Raw genomic sequence first — 24,686 nt, forward strand, 5'->3', positions numbered from 1 at the left:
TGTGCATGCATATATTCGTCACTGCTGGCTTGTTTGCCTTAGAATTCCCGTAATTACTTTCTGTAGCCAGTTTGTTTGATTTGTTTCTGGTACTTTTTCACTTTTGGTTGGCTAAAGTACATTTTTTACATTAAGAAGTCTGGGAATGCAATTCTAGTTGCAGCAGAAAGGCAGCCTGGTCTGCCCTAGTTGGAAAAAATACAGGGAGGCTTAAAGTGAGATTGTTTCATTAGCTAGAGAGCTTTTTAGTTGGTTTAGTTTTTCTTTGAGTTTATAAATTTTGCTGCTCATCGACCAGCAGCATTTAGCAGTGCCTTCTACAGATGCAAGCACTTAGAAACCAAATTTCCCCGGTAACTTTTAACCAGTACTCAGTTGTGCAAAGAGCAACCTGTTTGGGTGCTGAAGAGCACTGCTTCATGAATTCAGTCACATACAGCCTAGCTGTACCTTCAGAGCACCCAGGTTAGTCTGATGTGAACCCCATGCTGTAACAACCCCTTTGTAAAATACCTAAAAAGGACTGACAACATGGATTGTCACCTTTCCAATTTCTTCACCACCAACTTGGTAGATATGGGCATCCTGAGATAATGTAGGAATTGTCTCATGTTCACTAACAGCTATCTAAGTGAAACAGCTACAGCAGATGAGAAATATAATTATAGAATGTCACAGGAGGCAAGACTCACAAATAAAAGTAGTCAAAATAAAAATCAGATTGTCAGGAACTTGAGCATTACAGTCGCCACACATAGTACTGACCCACAGACCAACATATGCAGAAGCACTTAAAAGCACACCCTTCCTAAACTCCAAAGACCTCCTAGACATTCTTCCTACAAAAAGAACCCTCAGCAAACTCAAAAGCACACCACCAAAACACCCAACATAATACACACAGCTACATCCTTCAGTGCCTCAACTACAAAGCCCATGAGTCAAGCCAATAAAGCCAAAACACTACCTAATAATTTAGTCACAGTCCATTGAAAGACATACAGATGCCCCACTCACTAGGTTGAATAAGGAGAAAAATCACAATCAGCTGTCTATCAAAGGCCAGGATCCCCGAAATCATACAAGCTGCACTCAAGTCACTAGACCACATGTATCAGTATGATTCTGTCATAGTCTATGTGGGTGTAAATGACCTGAGACTTTCCTCCCTGGACTATATGATGAGGGACATTATGGAGGTTTTGAACTGTGTGAGCCAGGATGGTATGTACCTAGCACTGATCAGCATTCTACCTTCACCAGTCATGACGCCATAACATGAACAAAAAATGACTGACTTCTATAACTGGCTTAGTTTCTGGTGTCATTCCAAGGGGTACAATATTTGTTAGCACAGGAGGACATGGTCAACAGACCACAGGTTCACAGATTAGTACTAGGCTAACTGCCCTTGTGGACCATTTTAAGTCTACCAATTATCCCATGTGAGAATCAAACCTTGCACCTTGTGCCTGTAAAGTAAACATCTTAATCATTATACCAACCTCCAACCCAGTTATGTCAACCTCTAACCATTGTTGCTTTGCCAGTAATGGTCTGCACCAGTCCCCTCTAGGCTTTCAAATATTGGCTAAAACATTGTCCTCTCCCACAGTGCCCTTTTAGGCAATGTCAAACTGACAAACCTTCCAACATAGCAAAACCAACCCAAGGGAATCCAAAGGTGCTACTGCTCAATGGAGAATGTGGACATCATTGCAGTTACTGAAAAATAGTTTAAAGCCTATAATTCCTCCTACACATTTACACTAGATGGAGGTATCAGAGGTGGAGGTGTCTCAGTCTATATCAACATACTTGCCTCAAGTCTAGTCAAACAGGACAAAGCTCATGAATTCTCTATGTTCAGATTTCCAAAGGCAAAGTGCCATATCATAGCATATATATCCCTGCAAACTACACGTCACTCTCTTATGACCCAAGAAACCCATTACTTGGGCTTAATGCAGACTCTCACCATTAAACCCAATACCATATTCATGGGTGACTAACTAACCCACACTAACCGGGAATACTTACATGACCCAAAACTTAAAGGCCCAGTGATTCCTGGACTTTGTAAACACAAACACCTTGGACCAGATAGTCTATATGCCCACTAGGGATGCACACATACTCAGCCTGGTAATAACAAACATGGAAAAATGCTGTGCCCCCTTAGTGTTCTCTTTGGCAAGGCCAGAGCACAAAGCTGCCCCCTTCATAATAAAAAATCAATTCTGTGAGTCTAGATAACCCTGTAACATTTAGGAACTATTCTAATACATACTTCCTACTACTAAGTGATAACCTGTTGAAATTTCAAGCCCCTTAAACCCTGAAAACAAAACTGCCTATGTAGAATTGTTCTCAGAAACCAAGCACAATCATGTCAATAAATCCATAGAGAAGCTGTGCCTACATAAGCACAGAACACAAAAACAAAAAAACACCCCTGGTGGAATCCAAACAAACAGATTATGCAACAAAAGAAAAAAAAAGTCATAGCAAAAATTAGGAAGTGATATGCCCAGCATGATAAAAATACTCTCATCAACCTAAGCTATTAACTAAAAAGGAAATTTAAGTCCATTAAAGCCAAATTTGAGGTAAAGATAATCTCCCAGGCAAACAACCACCACAAGGCTTTCTTTAACTACAACCAAAACCTCAAAGGTCGTATATCACTGACCAAATCTACAGATGACCGCAAACTAGGAGCAGTTAGAATGCCCTCACCAAGATGCTAACATCCTACAGAAAGACTAACACAGACAAATGACATGCCAAAGCCACAGCTTAAAACTCAATGCCAAGTAATGCACAATAGTACCCTCTGGAACATCATCTGCCCTAGGAAAATTACCTCATTGATAATACACCCTTACAAGTCGAACTAATAAATCGGGGATTTGGTACATATATATGTAGATAGTAACCTTGCTTTTGACAACATATGTCTTGGGTAGTAAGGAAATCATTCTATATTGCTCAAATTATGAACAAGGGCATGGTATCTAGGCCCAAGGAAGTCATTGTTCCACTGTATTCAGCCTTCATCAGCCCCATCATTGAATACAACACTCCCTTCAGTACTTCACCAGGCACACACAACAACTTGAACATCCACAGAGGTTCATCACAAAAGCAATACAGGGCATAAACTGCTTCCTAGAGAATGTTGAGAGGTAATCTATGCTTGGCATACAAGGCGTCCTTGGATATTACTCTGATGGACCTCTTGCATACCTGCAAAACAAAACACTGTGCAATGGTCTCCTTGTACGCTATAGGTAGACCAAATGGTAAATCACAGCCATAGGTAAAATTAACTTAAATGTTGAAAAATGTCTAAAGACTTCAAATGGTTTAAGTTGTTGCAGGAACACCAAATAAATAGTAACGTAATTTTTACTTCATTATAAATAAACGTCAATAAAGCAATAGTTAAGCACTTTCATCCCACTGGTGTAGGGATTTCATCAGAACAATTCTTTGGACATTAACAGGAAGTATTAGAAAGGGCAAGGGGCTATTAAAAAAATGAATCCAAGACCGTCAGTCTAGGATGTATGACAGTACAGAAATTAATCTTGGTTTGTTTATTCATATTTATGTTCATATGTTCATAACAGAGACGCCTACGTTTTTATTGAGGTGTATGGTGTGAAAATCTTGGAGAATGAACAATTCACCAAAAATGCTGGTTTATATCACACTACACCAGAAATATTGTGTTTTTTGTTAGTAATTATGAAAATAAGCAATATTTCCATATGTACTCAGTACTTCAAAAAACAAGTAACTTACAAGCTGTTGCATGGCATTAGATGAAACTTTAGATGGAATGAAACAAAAAAAAATGTGGAGTGGAAAGAGGTGTTCTCATGTGAAAAAAAAAGTGATCCAATACTGCAAAACAGAGGACTAAAAGCTATAAAATCTTTGATGTAAAAAGTACAGTTTTGTACCTACCATAAATGTAGATGTTCGAGGATCCACATTGCTGCAGTCCTAACACTTGGGTAGTCCGCTGTCCCAGTCGGCCGAATACCAAAGTATATCTGATGTCAGGTCTTTTCTTGCCCCAGATGTCAGAAGACCTAAAAAGATAAGGCCAAAACCAAAAACACCAAACACTCCTGCACCAAATATATGTACAATATATACAAAATTACAAGAGTATAACCTCACCACACAACCACCCCTAAACACAGAGGGGAAGGAGCAGCAATGTGGATCCTCGAACATCTACATTTATGGTAGGTACAAAACTGTACTATGTTCTTCATTCCACATTGCAGTCCTAACACTTGGGTAGAATCCCAAAGCAGAGGTAAGGGAGGCTGGCAAATCATAAAGAAGCAGGAGCTGTCAACATGCCTTGCAAAATAGCTGTGGCAAAACCAGCCCTAGATTTAGAGTAGAGAGGAAGGTGGTAATGCTTAGAGAAAGTATGCACTGAACTCCAAGTAGCTGCCTCCAAAATATCCTTAGTTGCCACCCCCCTTAGAAATGCTGCTGAAGTGGCAGTAGCCCTAGTGGAATGAGGCCTAATCCCAGCTGGAATCTCCTTGCCATGATGGGAATAACAAAATGCAATGCAAAACCCAATCCACTTAGAAATAGTTTGTTTTGACACAGGCTTGCCCTGAGAACTCAAAGCAAAAGAAACAAACAACTGCTGAGACTGCCTAAAATCCTTAGTCCTGCTTAAATAATAACGCAACTGCCTGTGTACATCTAAAGTGTGCAAAATCTTTTCCCCTTATTTTGGGGATCTGCATAGAAAGTAGGCAAATGAATAGTTTGGTTTAAAGCCACACTAGAAACCACCTTAGGCATAAAGGAAGGATTAGTGCGTAATGATACCCTATCCTTATGGAAACTCAAAACTCAACGCCATAAGGGCCTGCAATTCAGAAACCCTTCTTGCAGAAGTAATGGCCAACAAAAAGCAGTCTTCCATGACAAGTATTTCAATTCAGCAGTAGCCGCGGGCTCAAAGGTTGTAGAGTAAGTTTCTCCAACACAAAATTGAGATCCCAAGCAGGAGTAGGAGCTCGTGGGGTCTTTTTGCCCCTCTAAGAAATTGCTTGAACAAAGGATGCGAAAACAATGGTGGGTCACAATCATAGTGAGCTGAAATTGCTGCAGCATGAATCTTAATGGAAGAGAAAGACAAACCTTTGTCCAATAACTCAGTAAGATATTGAAGAGCCACACTCAAATTAGGCTCAGAAATCTCCAAATTCTTTGCTGCACTCCAAAATAAAAATCTCTTCCATTTTACACTTTCCTTGTACTAGGTCTTCTGGCTTCCATAATCACATTTAAAACTTGTTGAGGAAGTTGAGACCTGCTGTGTTTCAAAACAGAATATGCCAGGCTGTTAGATGAAGAAAGTGAAGCTTGACATTGAGTAGATGACCGTCCCTCTGAGACAACAGGTGCGGAATCAAAGGTAAAGGCCATGGAGGCTTCCTTAGACTCCTCAGTAATGGGTACCAGTGTTGCCGAGGCCAATCTGGAGCTATTAAAATCATCCTTGGCTTGTCTTGTCTGACCTTTAGGAGCACCTTTGGGAGAAGAGGCAGAGGTGGAAAGGCATACACATGAAGACTTTTCCAACTGAAAGAAAGAGCATCCACTTTCCAAGCTGTGTGATGAAACCTTTGTGCAAAACTTTGGCAGCTGGTGGTTTAGTGGAGAAGCGAACAGATCTATGTCTGAGTTCCCCATGACACTGTCAATTTCGAAATACATGAAGATCCAGTTTATCCATGATTTGTCTGCTTAACACATCCGCTAAGGAGTTCTGTGCTCGGCAGAAACCTTGCCTGAAGAGTTAGTTGCAAGCTGAGCGCAGTCTCTCATAAAATCATTGCTTGCCTGCATAACGGGTAAGAATGTGTTCCCCTTGTTTGTTGATGTACCACATGACAGTTGTGTTGTCTGTTAGAATCAACACCTGCCCTGGAAGAAGTAACTCCTTGAAAGCCATTAATGCAAACTGGACTGCTAACATCTCCTTCATGTTGATATGTAGATGCTCTGGCAGGCCACTTGTCTTGTATCCTCTTTCGATTCAGATGAGCTCCCCAAGCTATGTCTGAGGCATCTGTCGTTAGAATCTCACTCGCCTCTGGCCGGGTCACAGAGAGTCCCTTGTTTAGGTGACATTCCTGAGCCCACCACAAAAATTCCTTTTGAATGCAAGGTATTATTTGAATGACAGTGTCCAAATCCTGGCAGTGCTGTGTCCATACATTTTTGAGATACCATTGCAGCTTCCTCATATGCAGTTTGGCATTGGGAAGCACCAGAATACAAGATGCCATGAACCCTAAGGCTTGAAGGACTGTCCTTGCAGTCAGCCCGGACTGAAGAGATAGTTGATGGAAGTAAATGGAAAGATTCTTTTGTTTGTCCGGGATTAAAAAGGCCATCTGGGTTGCTGTATTCAGTCTCACACCCAGAAAGCACATGTCTTGAGAGGGTACTAGACTGGACTTTATTTCGTTCACAGAATACCCTAGGCATCTTAGCACTGCTATCACATATTCCAAATGCTGTAAAAGGTCTTCCTTTTCTTGAGCCAGAATCAGGCAGTCGTCCAAGTAAGGATAGATTTGTATTCCTGTTAGCCTGAAGTAAGCTATCACTGGAGCCAGAACCTTTGTGAATACTCTAGTAGATAAGCCAAAGGGCAATGCAGAGAACTGATAATGGGAATTCCCAGCAGATACTTCCTGCAACTTAGTCTGATAGGCACATGAAGGTAAGCCTCCTTGAGATCTAAAGTTACCATCCAGTGATCTTTGTCCAGCAGAGGTAAAAGCTGTTGTAACGTCAACATTTTGAACTTGGGAATGTCCAGATAAGTGTTGAGGATAGATAAATCCAAAATTGGTCTCCACGTTCCCCTTCTTTGGTACTAGGAACAGGCGAGAATAAAATCCTAGGCCCCTTTCTGGCACAGGAACCGCTGAATGGCCCCTATTTGGAGTAACAGAGAAATTTGCTTGTGAGCCTCTTTTCTTTGTAGAGGAGGAATGTCTGGCATGCCTTTGAAAGGAGGCAAGGTATGGAAATAAAACCTGTAACCGTGGTGAATGATATCCAATACCCATCTGTCTTGGGTAATTAAATTCCAATTTTCTTTGAAAAGAGCCAGCCTTCCTCCCAAAGGTGCTGCCAGACGAGAGTACTGGCAGCTGAATCATTGGGTCTGTTCTGAAAGGACTGACCCCTGCCCTCACCAGAAGACTGAGCAGGTGAGCTCCCTGTTCTAGGCCTAAAAGAACCTTGAGCTCTGCCCCTACCACGTCTAGACCTTCCCCTAGACTGGGAATCATAAGCAGGATATGTCCATCCCTTAGTAGGCCAATTTCTACTAAACTTCGGAGGCTGAACCTGCAAAAAATCTCTAACAGTCTGCATAGACTTAGCCTTGTCCTCCATTTTCTTTAAAACTGCTTCCACAGGCGAACCAAACAACACGTCGCATCCAAAATCCTTGTCTTAACATGCTCAGCTAAATTCTGATCCCTCAGCCAGGCGTGCCTACGAAGAACAGAACCAGTGGCAGCCACCCTCGAAGAGGCCTGCACAGCATCAAAACCACATTGCAAGGAATGCTTACCCACCTGTTCAGACACATGAACTAAATCCTGCAACTCTTTACACTCAATACCTTCCGCCAGAGCATCCACCTTAGACTTCAATTGTGAAAGGAGATAATTTTGATATTTTAACATGTGAAACTGGCAATTCAACGCCTCATGGCTAAAGTGGAAGAAGTATACACTTTCTTTCCCCATCTATCCAAAGCCCTTGCCTCTTTATCAGGAGGAACAGGATTTTTAACAACAGAAGCCTTAACACCTTTAGGCCCCTGAGAAACAGTTTCTGGGTCTGCCCTAGGACTCTTAAAAGATACTTATGAGCTTCAGGCACCCTATAATACCTATCTGGTTTAACTGGGGCAGGTGGCAAAGAATCAGGGTTCAGGTAAGCCTCTGCAAAAACATCTTCCACCACACCCAGAACAGGAGGTATAGCTAAAGGCCTGTGCTGGGGTAACAACAAAATTCCTAAGCCTCTTCCTGGAATCAGAGAAATCTTGACCTTCCCATTTAAAATGCTCCCTCATGGAATGAAGAGTCTCTGAAAAGAAAATCCTCAGGAGGAGAAGTCAAGGAGTAGAATCATCCACATCAGAATAAGGAGGATACTCCTGCAAGTCTTCAGCCAGACTCTGAAGCCTCAACACTGCTCAAAACTCTCAAGCTCAGGTTCCACCCTAGGCCTCTTATCAGGAGGGCATAGAACCTCTAATCATAGTAATCAAATCTTCTGCCATTTTAAGCATATGTTTCTTAGGCAAAGATCCTGAAGAACTAGGAGACCCCACTGAAGTTAAACCTGGCCTGCCTCTCAAAGAAGCCTTGGAAACAGAAGGGGAGGGCCTAACCACCTTAGGAAGAGAGGGAGAACAGCCACCTGAGAAGCCCCTTCAGCCTGGCCTACCTCCTGAGAGGACACATCCTGTAACAGTAAAGTCTCTCCCTGAGACTCCAAAGAAACTTCTGGCAGAACCTCCGGCTCCACTGAGCCTTCTAAAGAACCGACGTCCGGGACTGACGGTTCTTCCAACCTAGGCTTTGCTGCTTTGTCCTTGCGCTTTTTGGGCCGGAGCATCCGGCGGCATTTTATAATTACAACGCTTCCCAAAACTAACCTGGCACAGTCTAACCTTCTCTTTATAGTGCGTTTGTTAAATCTAGCACAAGAGCGACATCCAACAACGCCGTGCTCAGGCCCTAAACAAGGTATACACAAGGTATGGTAATCCCTATGAGGTATCTGTTTCCCACAAGAAATACAGTTATTCACTTTTCTGACATCCGGTTAAATACTGAGGCAAGAAAAACAAAATATTCCCAACGGGTACTTAGCCAACTTTGATTCGGTCTGAAACTCCGACTTCAGAAAATTACAGAACGCCAACCTGCACTCGCAAAACTGCTTCTGCATCGTACCAGGCCGCAAAAAGACTGAGGATATGGCGCCGGTCATGCGCATTTGTACCCTGGCGCCAGACTAATGACCGACGTCAGCCATATACTTTGGTATTCGGGCCGACTGGGACAGCGGACTACCCAAGTGTTAGGACTGCAGCAATGTGGAATGAAGAACATCAGGTAAGTGCTTTCATGGCGCTTTGTCAGATCATTAAAAACACAAAATAAACAACGGTTAATGTAGCACAAGGCAGCATCCATTCAAAAATTACAGATCAATCACATGACAAGTACATCAATGAGAAAAATGCAAATGACAGGATAAAAATTAACCGACCCATTTCATCTATAGAGAAAAAAATATACATCTACTTACCATAATGTTCCATCTGTATTGTTGATTTTTTTCATCTCTCCTCACATATGGGTCTGGATCTGATCCATCAGATCTGACTCGGCCATTACTAAGCTCATGGCAATGAAAAACCTCTTGGATACCTCCCCCCCCTACCCACAATGCATCCCTCCCTGTTACCTCATATCTTGTTTTTTAGGATTATCCCCATAAAGAAAGGAAGTGTAACTTAAAGTTGAAAATTTTAAGGAGACCACTTCTGGATTATTGGAGACAATAAAAATGGCCTGAATTATAAAAATGGCCTGAATTATGCTTCCCGTTCAACCAGAAAAAACAAAGGCAGGGGGCTTGGAGGGAGGGGATGTGAGGAGAGATGAAAAAATGACAATATAGATGGAACATTATGGTGAATAGATAACTTCTTTATCTGACATTGTCCATTTTTCATCTTGTCCTCACATATGGGACAGAGTCCCCAGCTACCTTTATCCCGGGTGGACTCATGGGAGGAAGTTTCTCAGAACTATCGGACCAAAGGAGGCTCTTCCCCTGGAGACCAAATCCAACTAGTAATGAGTGATAAAGGTATGATTGGAAATGTGTTCACTGCACAAATCTCATCCATGGAGACATTAGACTAAATACCTGCAAAAGTGGCCATAACCTTGGTTCAGTTAGCTTGAAGAGGTTTGGAAGGATCTATACCTTTCATGGTGTAAATAAAGGAAATATAATCAGAAAGCCATTTTGCTAAGGTAATTTTGAATACTGGTAAGGCCCTTCCTAGGGTCTGCAAAGGCGATAAACAGTTGACTTGTTTTCTGAAACTATTTAGTCCTATGCAAATAGAAAAGTAATTGTCTATGGACATCCAATAAATGTAGAACATATTTGCCTTTGTTGTTTAGGAAAGAAAACAGGCAAATCTATAGTCTGATTAATATTAGTTTATGAAACAACTTTGGGCAGACAGGGATTGGTTCTCAAACTCTGCCTTTATGAAAAATCAGATACAGGGCCTGGGAAGATAGTGCCTGAATTTCTGATATTCATCTTGCAGATGTCATAGCCACTAGAAAGCATGTCTTCCAAGACATAAAATTTTATATCACACGTCACTGCAGGTTCAAAGTGGAGATGAACAATAAGACATAGTACCAAGTTTAGGTCCCATGGAGGAGAAGTTTCTCTGTGAGGAAGCCTTAATAGTAGGGTCCCTTTTAAGAAAGCTTTACAAAGCTTGTGTGAAATGAGAGACAAGTTATCTTTCCCAGTGTGAAAATCTGAGATAGCTGCTAACTGTACCTTAATTGTAGAGGCAGCTGCTCCATTATTAAAAAGGTGAGCTAAAATTTTAGAACAGAGTGAATAGGTGCTGTGAAGGGATCTACATTATGTCGTTGGGCCCAAATTACAAACCTCTTCCATTTACTCCTATAAAGTTTTTAAGTGGATGACTTATGGGAGGACATCAAAATATGATGGACCGGTGAGGACAGCATCAGTTGTCTGGCAATCAACTGAATTGGAGGAACCAAGCCGTCAGCTTGAGGTTGGGATGAATCATTCCTACCGGATGTGACAAAGTCTAGAATGGGTTCCCGAATCCAGGGTTCCTTCTGTAAATGAGGAAGGGAAACTAGATTTGTCAAGGCCAAAATGGGGCAATGAGGATTACTGTTCTCTTTAACTTGTTTGCTTTCTGAAGGAATTTGTGAATCAAGGGGGTGGGAGGAAAGGTGTACAACAGACCAGGAGGCCAATCGTCTATGAGAGCGTCCCTCGGGGATTCCCCTTGGTAGGAGGATTAGGGCAAAGTAGCTGCTGCATTTGTTGTTTAGGGGAGATGCAAGACGTTGCAGCAAAGCTTGCCTCATCTGCCGAAAATGTCTTCTGCTACCGTCTGGCTGAGGGAGCACTCATGAGGCATGAGAATGGATCTAGTCAATTTGTTAACTATCACGTTGCACTTAAATGGAATGCGAGTTGCTACAAGAAAGAAGTTGGATGAGATCGCCCATTGCCACAAACTGAGTGCTTCTTGACAGACTGTATGATCTGGTTCCTCCTTGCTTGCTTATGTACCAGACCACAGACATGTTATCTGATTGAAACGCCACTGTTCCCAGAGGAAGAGAAGTCTGAAATGCCTGCAACACTAGAAGCACTGCCCTCATCTCCAGGATGTTTATGTACAACTTGGCCTCATCAGCAGACCAGGTGCCTTGGACCATTTTCCCAGATAATGCACCTCCCCCATCTGGGAAGCATCCATGGTCACAGTGGCCCATGGCTGAGGGGGAACAAAGGGTCGACCTTGTGTTAACTGTGTTGAATGCATCCATCATGAAAGGGCTCTTTTGCATGTGTCCTTTATAAGAATTTGGTAAGACATCGGTTGAGGGATAATTGACCTTTGGGCAGCTAGAAGCCATTGTAGAATTTGCATGTGAAATCTGGCCAGGGGAACTAATACTACAGCTGCAGCCATTGAACCTAAAGCCTGTAGAACATGATAGGAGACTACCTATTCCGGAGCAATCTTTGTGTTTGGTGTCTGAATGTCAACACTCTGAAGGGTGGAAGTTTCACAATCATGAGCTACGTCCAGCAGTGCTCCTATGAACTCCAGCATCTGGGAAGGGTCCAAGTGTGATTTTTTGGTAATTTAAGGTTATACCTAGTTCTGTACAGCTATGAAGGACAGAGTCTCCTGCACAGATAAGTAGATGCCTGGTTGAACTGGATATGAGCCAGTCATCTAAGTAAGGAAACACCTGGAATCCTAGTAATCTCAAGTGAGCTGCAACAGCTGCCATGCATTTGGTGAACACTCTGGGGTGGTAGTGAGACTAAAGGGCAGCACTCTGAACTGGTAATGACTGGCTCCCAGTCAGAAGCGTAGATGTCTTCTGGACAGTCTGTCCATTTTTATATGGTAGTACACATCCTGAAGATCTATGGAGCACATACAATCATCCTGTTCCCGGAAAGTATGGACTGAACCATGACCATTCAGAACTTGCAGCATCAAACTGACTTGTTTAATCTGCTGTGATCCAGAATTGGTCTGTAGTCCCCTGTTTCTTTGGAACTAAAAAGAATACTGAGTAAGTTCTAAATCCTCACTGGTCTCGGGAGAACTCTTGGATGACTCTTTTTCTAGCAGTTTTTGAGTATGAACAACTGCTTGAGCCCTTTGACTGGGTGGAATGTCAAATTTTTTTGTTGGCGGGGATGATGAGAAAAAGGGATTTGGTAACCTCTGGACATTAACCTCTGCACTCGCATATTGGTGGTCATTTTTTGCCAGGCACTCCAGTGCAGGGATAGGTGACCCCAAACTGCCTCCAGATGTGAGCAATCGGGCCACCTTTCAGGAGTGCTGGAAGGGTTTCCCGAAGTAAGGTTCTGGGACCCTTGGTTCTGCAGGCCTCCTCTGCTGCAAGGGTGGCATCTTCCATTATTGTTCCCCCCTCTGCCTCTCTGGGGGAAAACTCTCCACATGTGTCCTGGTAAGACCCCTGAGATTCCTTACTCTAAAGGTCAGAGAGGTGGCGGTAAAATGTGGTTCAAGAAATCTCATGTGTCTTGTTAAGACCCCTGAGATTTCTTGAACCACAATTTACCGCCACCTCTCTGACCTTTAGGGTAAGGTCTTTGAGGGGCAGAAAAATGTATGCACACAGCAGAAAGAGTCTTACTTTCTTTCTAACACCTGGATAATGTATCTTTGACCTTGGGGCCAAAAACGGATGTGCCATCAAAATGAACTTTGACAAACAAAGACTTAGAAGGCTCCGCAAAATCACAGACTCGTGCAGGCATGCCTCCTCATAGACATGCAAGGACCCACCACTCCACTCATTCTTTTGGCTGCATGCAAGATGAGTCTCATGGAAGAGTTAGGTACAGAGTGCATGATCGTTAACTGGGAAGCCACCTTTCCTTGTGCTCCCTCAGCTACTGCTCCTTCAAGGGTATCTGACAGCTCCTTGATCAGATCCCTTTGCAAACTGGTGAAATGTAAAAGGTAGTTCAGTGATTGTAAGGCAAAAGTCACTGAAAAAAAGACTTGCTTTCCATATCTAGCCATCATCCTAGAATCCTTATTAGGAAGATGAATAGTGGAACTCTCCTCTGAAAGTTCCTTCTTGATCACCACCACCATGACCATGGCATCTACTACAACCCCATTTGTCCAAAAAGTCTTGTCAGTTGGAGTGGTTAATTATCTTGTTTGGCCTCCGGGGAATAGGTTGAATGGAATCTGGGGTCTCCCATGCCCACTGAGTATCAAATCTAAAAGGTTATTGGTGGGGGGAAGTCACCCAGGAGGTAGTTGATCTGGATCCAAAGGCCACCAGGTTCACTGACTTCTCCAGTGAAAGACTACTGGACTGCCAGTCACCTCTCTGCCTTAAAATCTCCAGGATCTCCCTGAAGGAAACATCCTCAGGAGGTGACTGTGAGGCTCCTTCTCCCTCATCAAGGTTTGTGTCCTCCATGACAGTCTCCTCCATGGAGTCCAAATGCTTCCTCTTGCAAGGCCTCTTCACAGGGACCTCCTCAGTTGAATACTCTGGGGAAGTATCAGAAGAAGCAGGGGTACCCTCATGGGTATTTCTGGCACCCAAGTTCCTGTTGTCCCTGTGGAACATCCTGGTCAGAAGTGCGCAGGGAATGTTGATGGCACGGAGAATCCAAGGGGGAAGGTGACCTTCTAGATGTGGTGTCAGCTACAGCCCTCTCCAGACTCCCAAAGACTGACCGCTTCTGAGTGGAGAGTGACTTCGGGTCAGACAAGCCATTCTTTCAGGTTGGGGTCTCCAGCCCAGAAGATGCCTCACCAGGGTAGAAGATGAGCTCACTTGCGTGGAAGCCCCAAGCTGCATCTACTGCACCAAAGGTCTGGGAGTCAAGCGCACTTGTGATATGGAAGGTTCACTGCAGCTTCGGGAGCTCTCCAGCTCAAAAAAGCCAGAGAGCTCCAAGCAAAGGTCTGATCTGTGGAAAGAGATATCTTTGGATCTGAGCTGAAAGACACTGGGTGTATCGGATGACTTTGACTTCGAAGCTTGCCCTGAAGTGGGAGGAGGAGTTCGTGGAGGAGTGGATGGCTTGGATAGACCTTGAATGATATGGGTCAAGGCTGAGGGGGACTTAGAGATGCCCTGCACCCATAAGCTCTTCTGTACCATTCATTCCATGTCTTCTTCAATAAGGCTCCTGCTTGAATGGAAACAGGATGCTGACGGGTTTAGATCTGCTCAAAAAGGGAGACTGTACCCTCAAAGGAACAAGGTCACTAGTCGGGGAGTAAAGAGTCCTTGGAAGAGTCATAACTGGTTTAAAGGGACTTGCTGTTGGATCCAACGTCAACAGATCTGATCTATCCTTACCCGACAGACTCTGAGCCAAAGAAGTCAGATCCAACAGAGAAATAATCACAGCAGAAGGCTCTGACCAAGTCACGGATTCAGATGTCTTGGAAGGTTTCAAAGTCTAAAATCTCAGCTCCAAAGGGTCTGTCGGAGCAGAGGAATGCCTCCTCTTTTCTCTGTCACCACTTTTGGAGGAAAGGGAAGAAGCAGGGCTCAAATGAGCTGATTTTTATTTAGAGGATGTTACAGATTTGGGGTCATTACCAGAAATGGCCTCTGAAAGCAGATGGTAGTATGTCCCTCAGAATGAGTTTATTCTTCCTCTCAACCAAAGCCCTGTGGGTGAAGGAATGGCAGATAGTGCAATCTTCCTGTAGATGGAGAGGCCCTAGACAGTAAATGCACAGGCAGTGCGAGTCACTAAAGGGGATTTTATGCCCGCACTTTGTGCATTTCTTAAACCTGCTGACTTATCGTGCTTCTCAGCCATAACGAAAACGAAAAAGAAAAACCCGAGAATACAGTCACACAAACACGCACACTAAAAGGCACACCAAAAGAGAAAGAGGAATTTTTTTTAAAAGGAGAGGGAAATAGAGAGACTACTAATACTAGTAGTTAAGAATACCTCTAATGGTATAGGGGAGAAGGGAACAAAACCTATTAAAAATGAAGAGAAAAAGAGAGAAAGTTAAAGTAACCTAAAAAAAAAGCAGTTACTATTGAAAGAGGGATTCAGAGACAAAGGGGAGATAATAAAAGCAAACCACACAAAAATGATCAAGAATTAGGAAGACAGGGAAAGAATTTTAGCAAATATCACCTGACAATCCAAGAGCTAGAGGCATGGACCACATCTTCACAAAGCGGCAAACGAAATCTGAGGTAACAGGAAGGGATGCACTGTGGGTAAGGAGAGGTATCCAAGAGCTTTTTGGTTGCCACTAGCTTAGTAAAGTACAGTTGTGTACACTTACCATAAATGTAGATGTTCGAGTGTATTCACTGTTGCAGTCATTACATTTGGGTTATCTGCTTGCAGGTAGCCCTCAGTCGGCCTGATTAACAAAGCCTTGGCTTTTGCGTCAGTTGCTGTCCCTTCTTCCATGACGTCAGATCGTCAGGGGTATAAAACATGCAGCCAATGCCATTACATCAGTTTTTCTTGCTCCAGATGTTAGGTGCCCCCGTAATGGGGAGCAATTAAATATAAAAGTAAAATTATATACCTCCAACAAAAAAGCAAATACACCAAAAAGGCTTTTAAGCATAGTAAAGGAAAGTAGAGGTATAGCCAAAAGATGTTAGGGGGCTGGAGGGAGGGTAACCAGGACTGCAACAGTGAATACACTCAAACATCTACGTTTATGGTAAGTGTACTCAACTGTACTATGTTCTTCGTGTTTCACTGTTGCAGTCATTACATTTGGGTAGATATCCAAAGCTATGGTTGGGAGGAGGAATTTAGATAGCATTAGGACCAGCTATAAGGCCCTGCAAGACTGCAGTGGCAAAGCCAGCTCTGGATTTAGAGAAAAATGGCAAATGATAATGCTTGGTGAAAGTATGCACAGAACTCCAGGCAGCAGCTTCTAGGATGTCCTTGGTAGGGACGCCTCTGAGAAAGGCTGAAGCAGCCCTGGTGGAGTGAGGTCTGATCCCCTGGGGGATAGGTTTTCCATGGTGCTTATAGCAGAAATTAATGCAATGACCTATCCATTTAGAAATGGTTTGCTTTAAAATAGCCTTCCCCTCTGTTCCTGCAGCAAATGCTACCAGCAGTTGTGCAGATTTCCTTTGACGTTTAGTCCTGTCCAAGTAGAATCTAAGTTGTCTGTGCACATCTAAGGAATGCAGTATCCGTTCCCCTTTGTTCTGTGGATTGGGAAAGAAGGTTGGAAATGAATAAACTGATCAACAGCCACACTGGATACCAGCTTGGGCATAAAGGATGGATTGGTTCTGAGGGACACCCTGTCCGCATGAAAGATGATGAAAGGCTCCACTGCCATAAGGGCCTGTAATTCAGAAACCCTTCTAGAAGAAGTGATTGCTAAAAGAAAAGCTGTTTTCTAAGAAAGGCATTTTAAGTCTGCAGTAGCAGCTGGCTCGAAAGGAGGAGTTTCTCCAAAACAAAGTTAAGGTGCCAGACTGGGGTTGGAGATCTCCTGGGTGGTCTAAAATTTTTGGCCCCTCTGAGGAACTGCTTGAACAGTGGATGAGAGAAGAGGGGCGGTTCTGTGCTATAATTAGCTGAAATGGCTGAGGCGTGGATTTTAATGGAGGAAAACGACAGGCCCTTGTGAAGCATCTCAGTTAAGTATTGTAAAATCTGAGGTAAATTGGACGCTGCTGTGCTCATCCCTTGAGATTGGTTCCAGGCACAGAATCTTTTCCTTTTTTCAGCATAAGATTTTCAAGTACTAGGCCTCCTTGCCTCTAAAATGATATCCATTACAGGTTTACTGAGGGATGGGTAGAAGAGAGATTATGTAATTAGCCAGGCTGCAAGGTTCAGTGTTAGAAGCGGAGGGTGCAGAATCTGGTTTTCCTGCTGAGACAACAGGGAAGGAGTCTGAGGCAGGTGCCATGGGGAAAACCATGACACACTGAGCAGGAGGGGGTACCAGTGTTGGCGTGGCCAGTTTGGAGCAACCAAAATCATCCTTGATTTGTCCTGTTTGATTTTTAGTAGTACTTTGGAAAGCAGAGGGGGTAAGGCATAGACTGATAGGTTTTTCCAGCTGAAGGACAGAGCATCCATTTTCCAGGCTTGCTTGTGGGAAGTCCTTGTGCAAAATTTGTCCAATTGGTAGTTCTGGGGAGAGGCAAACAGGTTTATATTTGGGCTCCCCCATTTGCTTGTCAACATGTTGAAAATCCTTGGTTCCAGTTTCCACTCGTGTGGGTCCATGAGGTTTATGCTTAGTCCGTCTGCCAGTGTATTTAATTTTCCTGGCAGGAATTGAGCTTGTAGGTGCACTTGGTAGCTCAAGGCTGTGTTCCACAATGTCATGGCTAGTCTGCAGAGGGGGTAAGAATGTGTACCCCCCTGCTTGTTTATGTACCACATAACAGTGGTGTTGTCCGTCTTTACCATAAGTTGTCCTGGAAGAATGTGGCCCTTGAAGGCTGTCAGAACATTCTGTACAGCTAACATTCCTTTTTGATTGATATGCAGGTGCATTTGACTTGGGTTCCATTTGCCCTGAATGCACTTCCCTGCCAGGTGAGCCCCCCATGCATAGTCTGACGGGTCTGTTGTTAGGGTTTGGGTGGCAGGGGGTGGTATGAAAGGTAGTGCCTTGTTTTGGTGGCAGGCCTCTGCCCACCAAAGAAATTCTAGGAGTAGGCAAAGTATGATAGGAATCATTGCTTTTAGATCCTGAGAATGTTGACACCATAGGCTTTTTAGATACCACTGTAGTTTCCTCATACGCAGTCTTGCATATGGAATTAGAAGAATGCAGGAGGCCATGAACCCCAAGGCTTGCAGTATTTGTCTTGCAGATAGCAGGGTTTTCGTGGCCACTTGTTTGAAGTAGGTTGTCAAATGAATTTGTTTCTCTGGCATGAGGTAAGCCATCTGGGAAGTTGTATTCAAGCTTGCTCCAAATATAATTTGTTGACAGGGTACCAGGTGTGATTTCTGTTCGTTTATTGGTGTACCCCAGACAATTTAGAACCCTTTGTACAAAGGCCAGATGATTCAAAAGTATGTCCTGGCTTTCTGCCTGAATTAGACAATTGCCCAGGTATGGGTATATTTGAATATTTCTTTGCCTGCAAAATGCAATAACTGGAGCTAGGCACTTTGTGAATACCCTGGTTGCCAGTAGATAAGCCAAAGGGCAGTGCAGAGAACTGATAGTGTGTGTAGCCTGCTTTGAAGCATAGGTATCTTCTGTAAGATTCCCTGATTGAGATGTGCAGGTATGCTTCTTTTAAATCTAGTGTTGCCAACCAGGCATCTTTGCCTAGCATAGAAAGTAATTGGTGAAGAGTCAGCATCTTGAATTTTGGAATTTCCAAAAAGGTGTTTAGAGTAGAGAGGTCCAGAATAGGACGCCATGAATTGTCTTTTCTGAGTACCAGGAAAAGTCTCGAGTAGAAACCTTGTCCCTTTTCCTCTTCCGGTACCAGCTGTATAGCCCCCATGCTTAAGGGAGAAAGTACTTGTTTTTAGGCCTCTGCCCACTGATTTGGGGGTAGGTCCAGCCACCCGCTTGGTGTTGGCAACGTGTGGAAGTGAAATCTGTATCCCTGGGACACTATATTTAAAACCAGTTTGTCCTGGGTAATGAGTTCCCAGTTCTTTGCATGAAGAGCAATCTTTCCCCCCAAAGGGGCAGTCAGTTGATAAGTGCTTGGAAAATTTAAACAGAAGTCATTGAGACAGTTTACCATAGGGGGGAGTCTTATTACTCCCAAATTTGGAAGTGGAGGCCCCCCACTGCTTAGTCCTTTGTGTCCCCTGGGACTGAAACCTGGGGCTTTTGCTGTGTCTGGGTTTGGCTTGAGAAGACCTGGATGGGGTTGGAAAGGACCAATTCTTAGAGGGCCAGTGCCTACTAAATCTAGGAGGCTGAACTTGTAAGAAATCTTTACCAGTTTGCATAGATTTAGCTTTACCTTCCATGTTTTTAAGAACTTCCTCAGCCTTGTTGCCAAACAGGTGGTCCTGATTTAAGGGAGCATCCAACAATTTAGCTTTAACAAGATCAGGCAAGGACTGCTCCTTTAGCCAAGCATGCCTTCTGAGCACAGACCCAGTAATAGCAGCCCTGCAAGAGGCCTCTAATGAATCAAAACCACATTGCAAAGTATGTTTTCCAACTTGTTCGGCAGAATGCATTAAATCCTGTCATTCTTTATTTTCCACACAGTCAGGAATCAACATCATTTTCTGTTTAAGCAATCCAATAACATGTTGCTGATACTTTAACACATGAAACTGGCAGTTTAAAGCCCGAATGGCCAAGGTTGCAGAAGTGTAAACCTTCTTACCCCATCTATCCAGTGCCCTTGAGTCTCTATCCAAAGGGGTAGGATTTTTAGCAGTAGAAGCCTTAATGCCCTTGGGCCCCTGTGAAATAGTCTCTGGATCCGCAATAGGATTTTTAAAAAGGAACTTGTGTAACTCAAGGACCCTGTAGTATGTCAGGTTTTCTGGGAACAGGAGGCAAGGAATCAGGGGCCAAACTAGATTCCGAAAAAGCATCAACAATGTCCAGTACAGGAGGAATAGCTAAAGGCCTATGCTGAGGTAGGAGTAAGAAATCTCTAAGCCTCTTTTTTTGAATCAGAAAAATCCTGGCTTTCCCAGTGGAAATGCTCCCTTAGAGTATGCAAGGTTTCCCCAAAACAAAAATCCTCTGGAGGGAAAGCAGAGGGAATGGAGTCCTCTGCATCAGAATCCTCATAAGAAGATAAAGGCAAATCCAGATCATCAGAAGAATCAGAAAAAAAAAACAGAATCCTGGTCAGAAGATTCATAAACGACTTCAGTCCTAGGCCTCTTAGAAAAAAGGGGGGGGGGGCTACCCCTGATTAGAGTTATTAAATCTTCAGCCATTCTTATCATTTGTTTTTTAGGCATAGAGGTCTGAGCATGTGGCCTGGGCGTCAGTTATTTAGGCATGGTTCGAGATTTAGGCCTAAGTGAAGAAGGAGGCATTGGTTTAATATGCAAGTCTGTAGGCCTGAATACACTCTCAGAAGCCGGTGCCTGCACAGTGGCTCCGGACCCATCCAAGGTAGAGACATCTGTGGGTTCCATAGTTGAAGCATCTCGCGGCATACCGGACTCCAAATGGGTCTCAGTAGAGGCCTGTGAATCAGAAGTAGTGGGTATCAGGGGCTGCGAAAGCACCTCACTGAGTACAGGCAAACTGGCGACTGGTGACTGGCTTAGAAGTGTCGTCTGCAGTTTATGACCTTGGCGGCCTGTCTCTGTCTTTATCTTTGCTTTTTTTCGGAATCCTGGTAGTCGGATGGGTAACCGACGACATTTCTGGATAATTAAACAGAGAACCGAAATATTTAGAGGCGAAAATATACAGACGTTGGATAGTGAACTGATTAAATAAAGCACAAAACCGACAGCAAGGCACATCGTGGTCAGGGCCTAGGCAAGGAATACAGTAAGAATGAAAATCTTTATAAGGTATTTGCTTTCCACAAGTAATGTAATTATTAACTTTTACTGGCATCGGTAAGGAGCAAATTAAAAGTTTCCCCAATGGGGTACTTAACTTTAGTTGAAGACTTCGGTTCTGAAACTCGAAAACAAAAATTTCAGGAGTCAGCCGACCGGCACTTGCGAACTGCTTCTGTTTTGGGCACCGCACAGCAAGAAGGACTGATGTAATGGTGTCGGCTGCATGTTTTATACCCCTGACGACCTGATGTCATGGAAGAAGGGACAGCAACCAATGCAGGAGCCAAGACTTTGTTAATCAGGCCGACTGAGGGCTACCTGCAAGCAGATAACCCAAAAGTAATGACTGCAACAGTGGAACACGAAGAACATCATCCAAGTTAACATCCGAGTCAGATCCAATGGATTGGAGCCACAACCATATGTGAGGACAAGAAGAAAAACTGGCCATCAGATCACGTGATTTGAGATATGGTTTTAAGAGTACGGTTTCATTTAAACCATGGCCCTTATCATAAGAACAAGGGCAGGTTGTACATCTAGCTAAATAAACTAAATCCCTGGTACAACAATCATCACAGAATGAGAAATTAATGACCTTCCTTGTAGAAGGATGTATGAATTGATTTGCATTAACATCAATCTGCCTACAAAAATTACATGATCTACAATGATGAGTTCCCACCCAGTGCAAAGACAATCCAACAGAAGGGGTATGATTCTTGTAACACAGTGACCATTTCAATGACTTATTCTTAAAACAAAACCTCGGTTCAACACCAACTATGCTTCTAATATCCTCGGCAGTTAGTATGCACCAATTTTTTCTAAAAAGATCACACACCAGACCAACTTCAGAGGAATAGAAAAGGGGAATCCCTAATCTGTAAGGGCAAGTCTTAACCGTGCCACTAACAGTGTTCTGATGCATGTCAGAAGTATGGCCTACCTTTCCCCTCTCCTATCAAAATTCTCAGGTACCAGGGACTGGTTGACCTCATGCTCCAAATATCCTCTTACTCGCAAATCTGCCTTAAAGCAGACAGCCTACCTGCTGCTTCCAACAGTATTGGAAATTTGGATAGCAGTACTGCCTCTGCCACTACCACCACCATGATTACTGCTCCTGCAGTAACTGCCATGGCCAGTGCTGGTACCCTGCCTTTGGGAGGAGATGTTCACAGAAAAAACAATGACTATGGCAGCATCTGAACCACCATCAGTTTTCCCTCTCTACCAGTCAGAGATGCCTCAACCACATGCAGATCGCAGAGGGAGGAAGCAGTGGAAAGCCATGTTGGAACAATACATGTTTTCCCACAACCTAGCAGATGTGGGGGCCTCTGACAGGTCACTACTATGGAACATCTCTTTTGTGGAGCTTACAACTCAGTAACTTTCCCTATTGGAAAAGGAACTTTCCTTTATACCTTCAAAGACTGCCTATTTCTGTAATGTTGTCTTAGATTTAAAATATTTTACATGAAATGTTATGCTGAAATTAATGTTTCCCACCGATACAACGAGGAATGTTTTTAAGAAACCTAGCACGTTTCTGCCCTCTGTACATCCTTTGCTGGAAGCATTTATGAAGGTATGCAAATCTGATTTGACAAATTTGTTTAACGGTTCAGTTAGGAATAAGAACTTTTTTTTATCTTAAGGATGAGTATTTAGCCATCAATGAACTACAGGACATGAACAATCTGGTCATTCGTCCTACGTACATCTTACATATTTTTATATGTTTATTTTTATGTAATATTATAGTATGTTTTTATTCACGGTTTTAGCTTATATATGTTTTTAGGTATATGTATGGTCTGATGGGTATGTGTCTTTAATTTTGTGGGAGTGTAATTAATCAATTAACCTGGGAGTGTTATAAAGGGAAGTGATTTCAGTATGATGTGTTAGTTCTGATGAAGTCTGTATAAGTTCAAGACGAAACCTAGGTCAACTTGTCTACAATTGTGAATTGTGTGTCTAATAAATGGTATATTTGAGAAGTTCTTTGGTTGGACTGATTTGGACTGATCGAGTTTCCGTGTAAGAATATTGGTTCTTCAGTTTATCTGGAGTTTTTACAATCCCTTTCTGAATGTTTTCAAAATATACCTCATACAGCCAAGGTTTTACTGGTGACACTAGATGTTTGTTCACTATTTACAGGTATACCTAATGAGATAGGTCTAGACTACACCAGAGACTTTCTTTTAAGTAATAGTATCTACCCTATACGGAAAATTAATTTGATTCATCTGTTTATTGAGTTGGTCTTGAATAATCATGTGTTCTTGTTTGAGGACAAGTACTATTAATAGAAACTAGGGGTTGCAATGGGTACCTCCTAAGCCAACAGTTATGCCAACATTGTACTGGCGCACTGGGAGAATACCACAGTACTTCTGGGGAATGGCTTCTCTATCCATATTAAGTTTTTCAGGAGTTTTGTTGACGAGGTATTCCTTTTATGGACTGAATCACATTCTTAAGTTTTGTTGAGTTTCTTAACTCCTCTACTACTTACCTGTACTTTACCATGAATTTTTCATACCAGGAAATAGAATTCATTGACATTCGAGCATGTAGAACTTTAATTGGTCAGTTTACATCTAGCTTGTACAGGAAACCTTGTAGGAGGAACCATATCTTGCATAGGAATAGTATGCATCCTGGATATATCTATAGGAATATCATGAAAGGCCAGGGGTTAAGGATGACCAGGCTTCACTGTGAGGACATGGTTTTTGAACAACATCTGTCTGCTTTTAAAGCAGATTTGTGAATAAAAGAATATTTGGAGCATGAGGTCAACCGGCCCCTGGTTCCTGAGAATTTTGATAGGAGAGGTAAACCATACTTCTCTAATGTTCATCATATTATTATTAGTGGCACTGTTAAGACTTGCCCTTCTAGATCTTGGATTCCTCTTTTCTATTCCTCTGATGTTGGTATGGTATACAATATTTTTATTAAAAAATCATCCATACTAACTGCTGATGAGGATACAAGAATCATACCCCTTCTACTGGATTGTCTTCTCACTGGGTGGGCATTCATGGTTGCAGATCATGTAATTTTTGTAGGCACATTGAAGTTAATGCGAATCAATTCACACATCCATCTACAAGGAAGGTCCTTAATTTCACATTCTATGTTGATTGTTGTACCAGGAATTTAGTTTACTTTGCTAGATGTATGACCTGCCCTTGTTTTTATGGGTCTATATTAAATGAACGAAAGTTCATCTTAGTGAACGCTCACAGGAGCGAAAATTGCGGAACTCGAAACCGCAACTGTGAGATCACGGTACAGTGAAGATGGGAATATTTACCCTTTCTTCACTGTAGTGCAATCTCGGAGTTGGAATATATATTTAGTGGGGGGCGCAACCCCACATAATTGCAGTTTCAAGTTCCTGGATTCTCGCTCATGTGAGCGTTCGCTAAGATGAACTTTCGTTCATCTAATATAGACCCGTTTTTATGTGGGGAAGCTGAACCGCTCTTTGAAAGAGCGGATTTGTGAACACATATATGAAATTAGGATTTCCCATGAACATTACAGCATGTGGTACAAAGCATTAATTTGTTTTTCTCATACTACAATTATCTTAAATATAATAGTATGCAAATGGGTGATACTGTGAATAAAACTGAAGAGAATGAGCTAGATGGATTATCCTATCACAGGCTGATAAGGGCGATGGTTGAATGAAACTGTACCCTTAAAACCGTATCTTAGATGATGTGTTC

General features: G+C 42.8%; 1 protein-coding gene across 1 annotated transcript in view; it reads right to left on the bottom strand.

Moving 5' to 3' along the window:
• Positions 1 to 24,686, bottom strand: part of PPT1 (palmitoyl-protein thioesterase 1) — a 602,088-nt gene that overhangs the window by 284,272 nt on the left and 293,130 nt on the right. The window lies entirely within an intron of this gene.

The sequence above is a fragment of the Protopterus annectens genome, chromosome 1.part1 (genome assembly GCF_019279795.1).
Source record: "Protopterus annectens isolate FY-2018-M chromosome 1.part1, PAN1.0, whole genome shotgun sequence".
Taxonomy (NCBI): Eukaryota; Metazoa; Chordata; order Ceratodontiformes; family Protopteridae; genus Protopterus; species Protopterus annectens.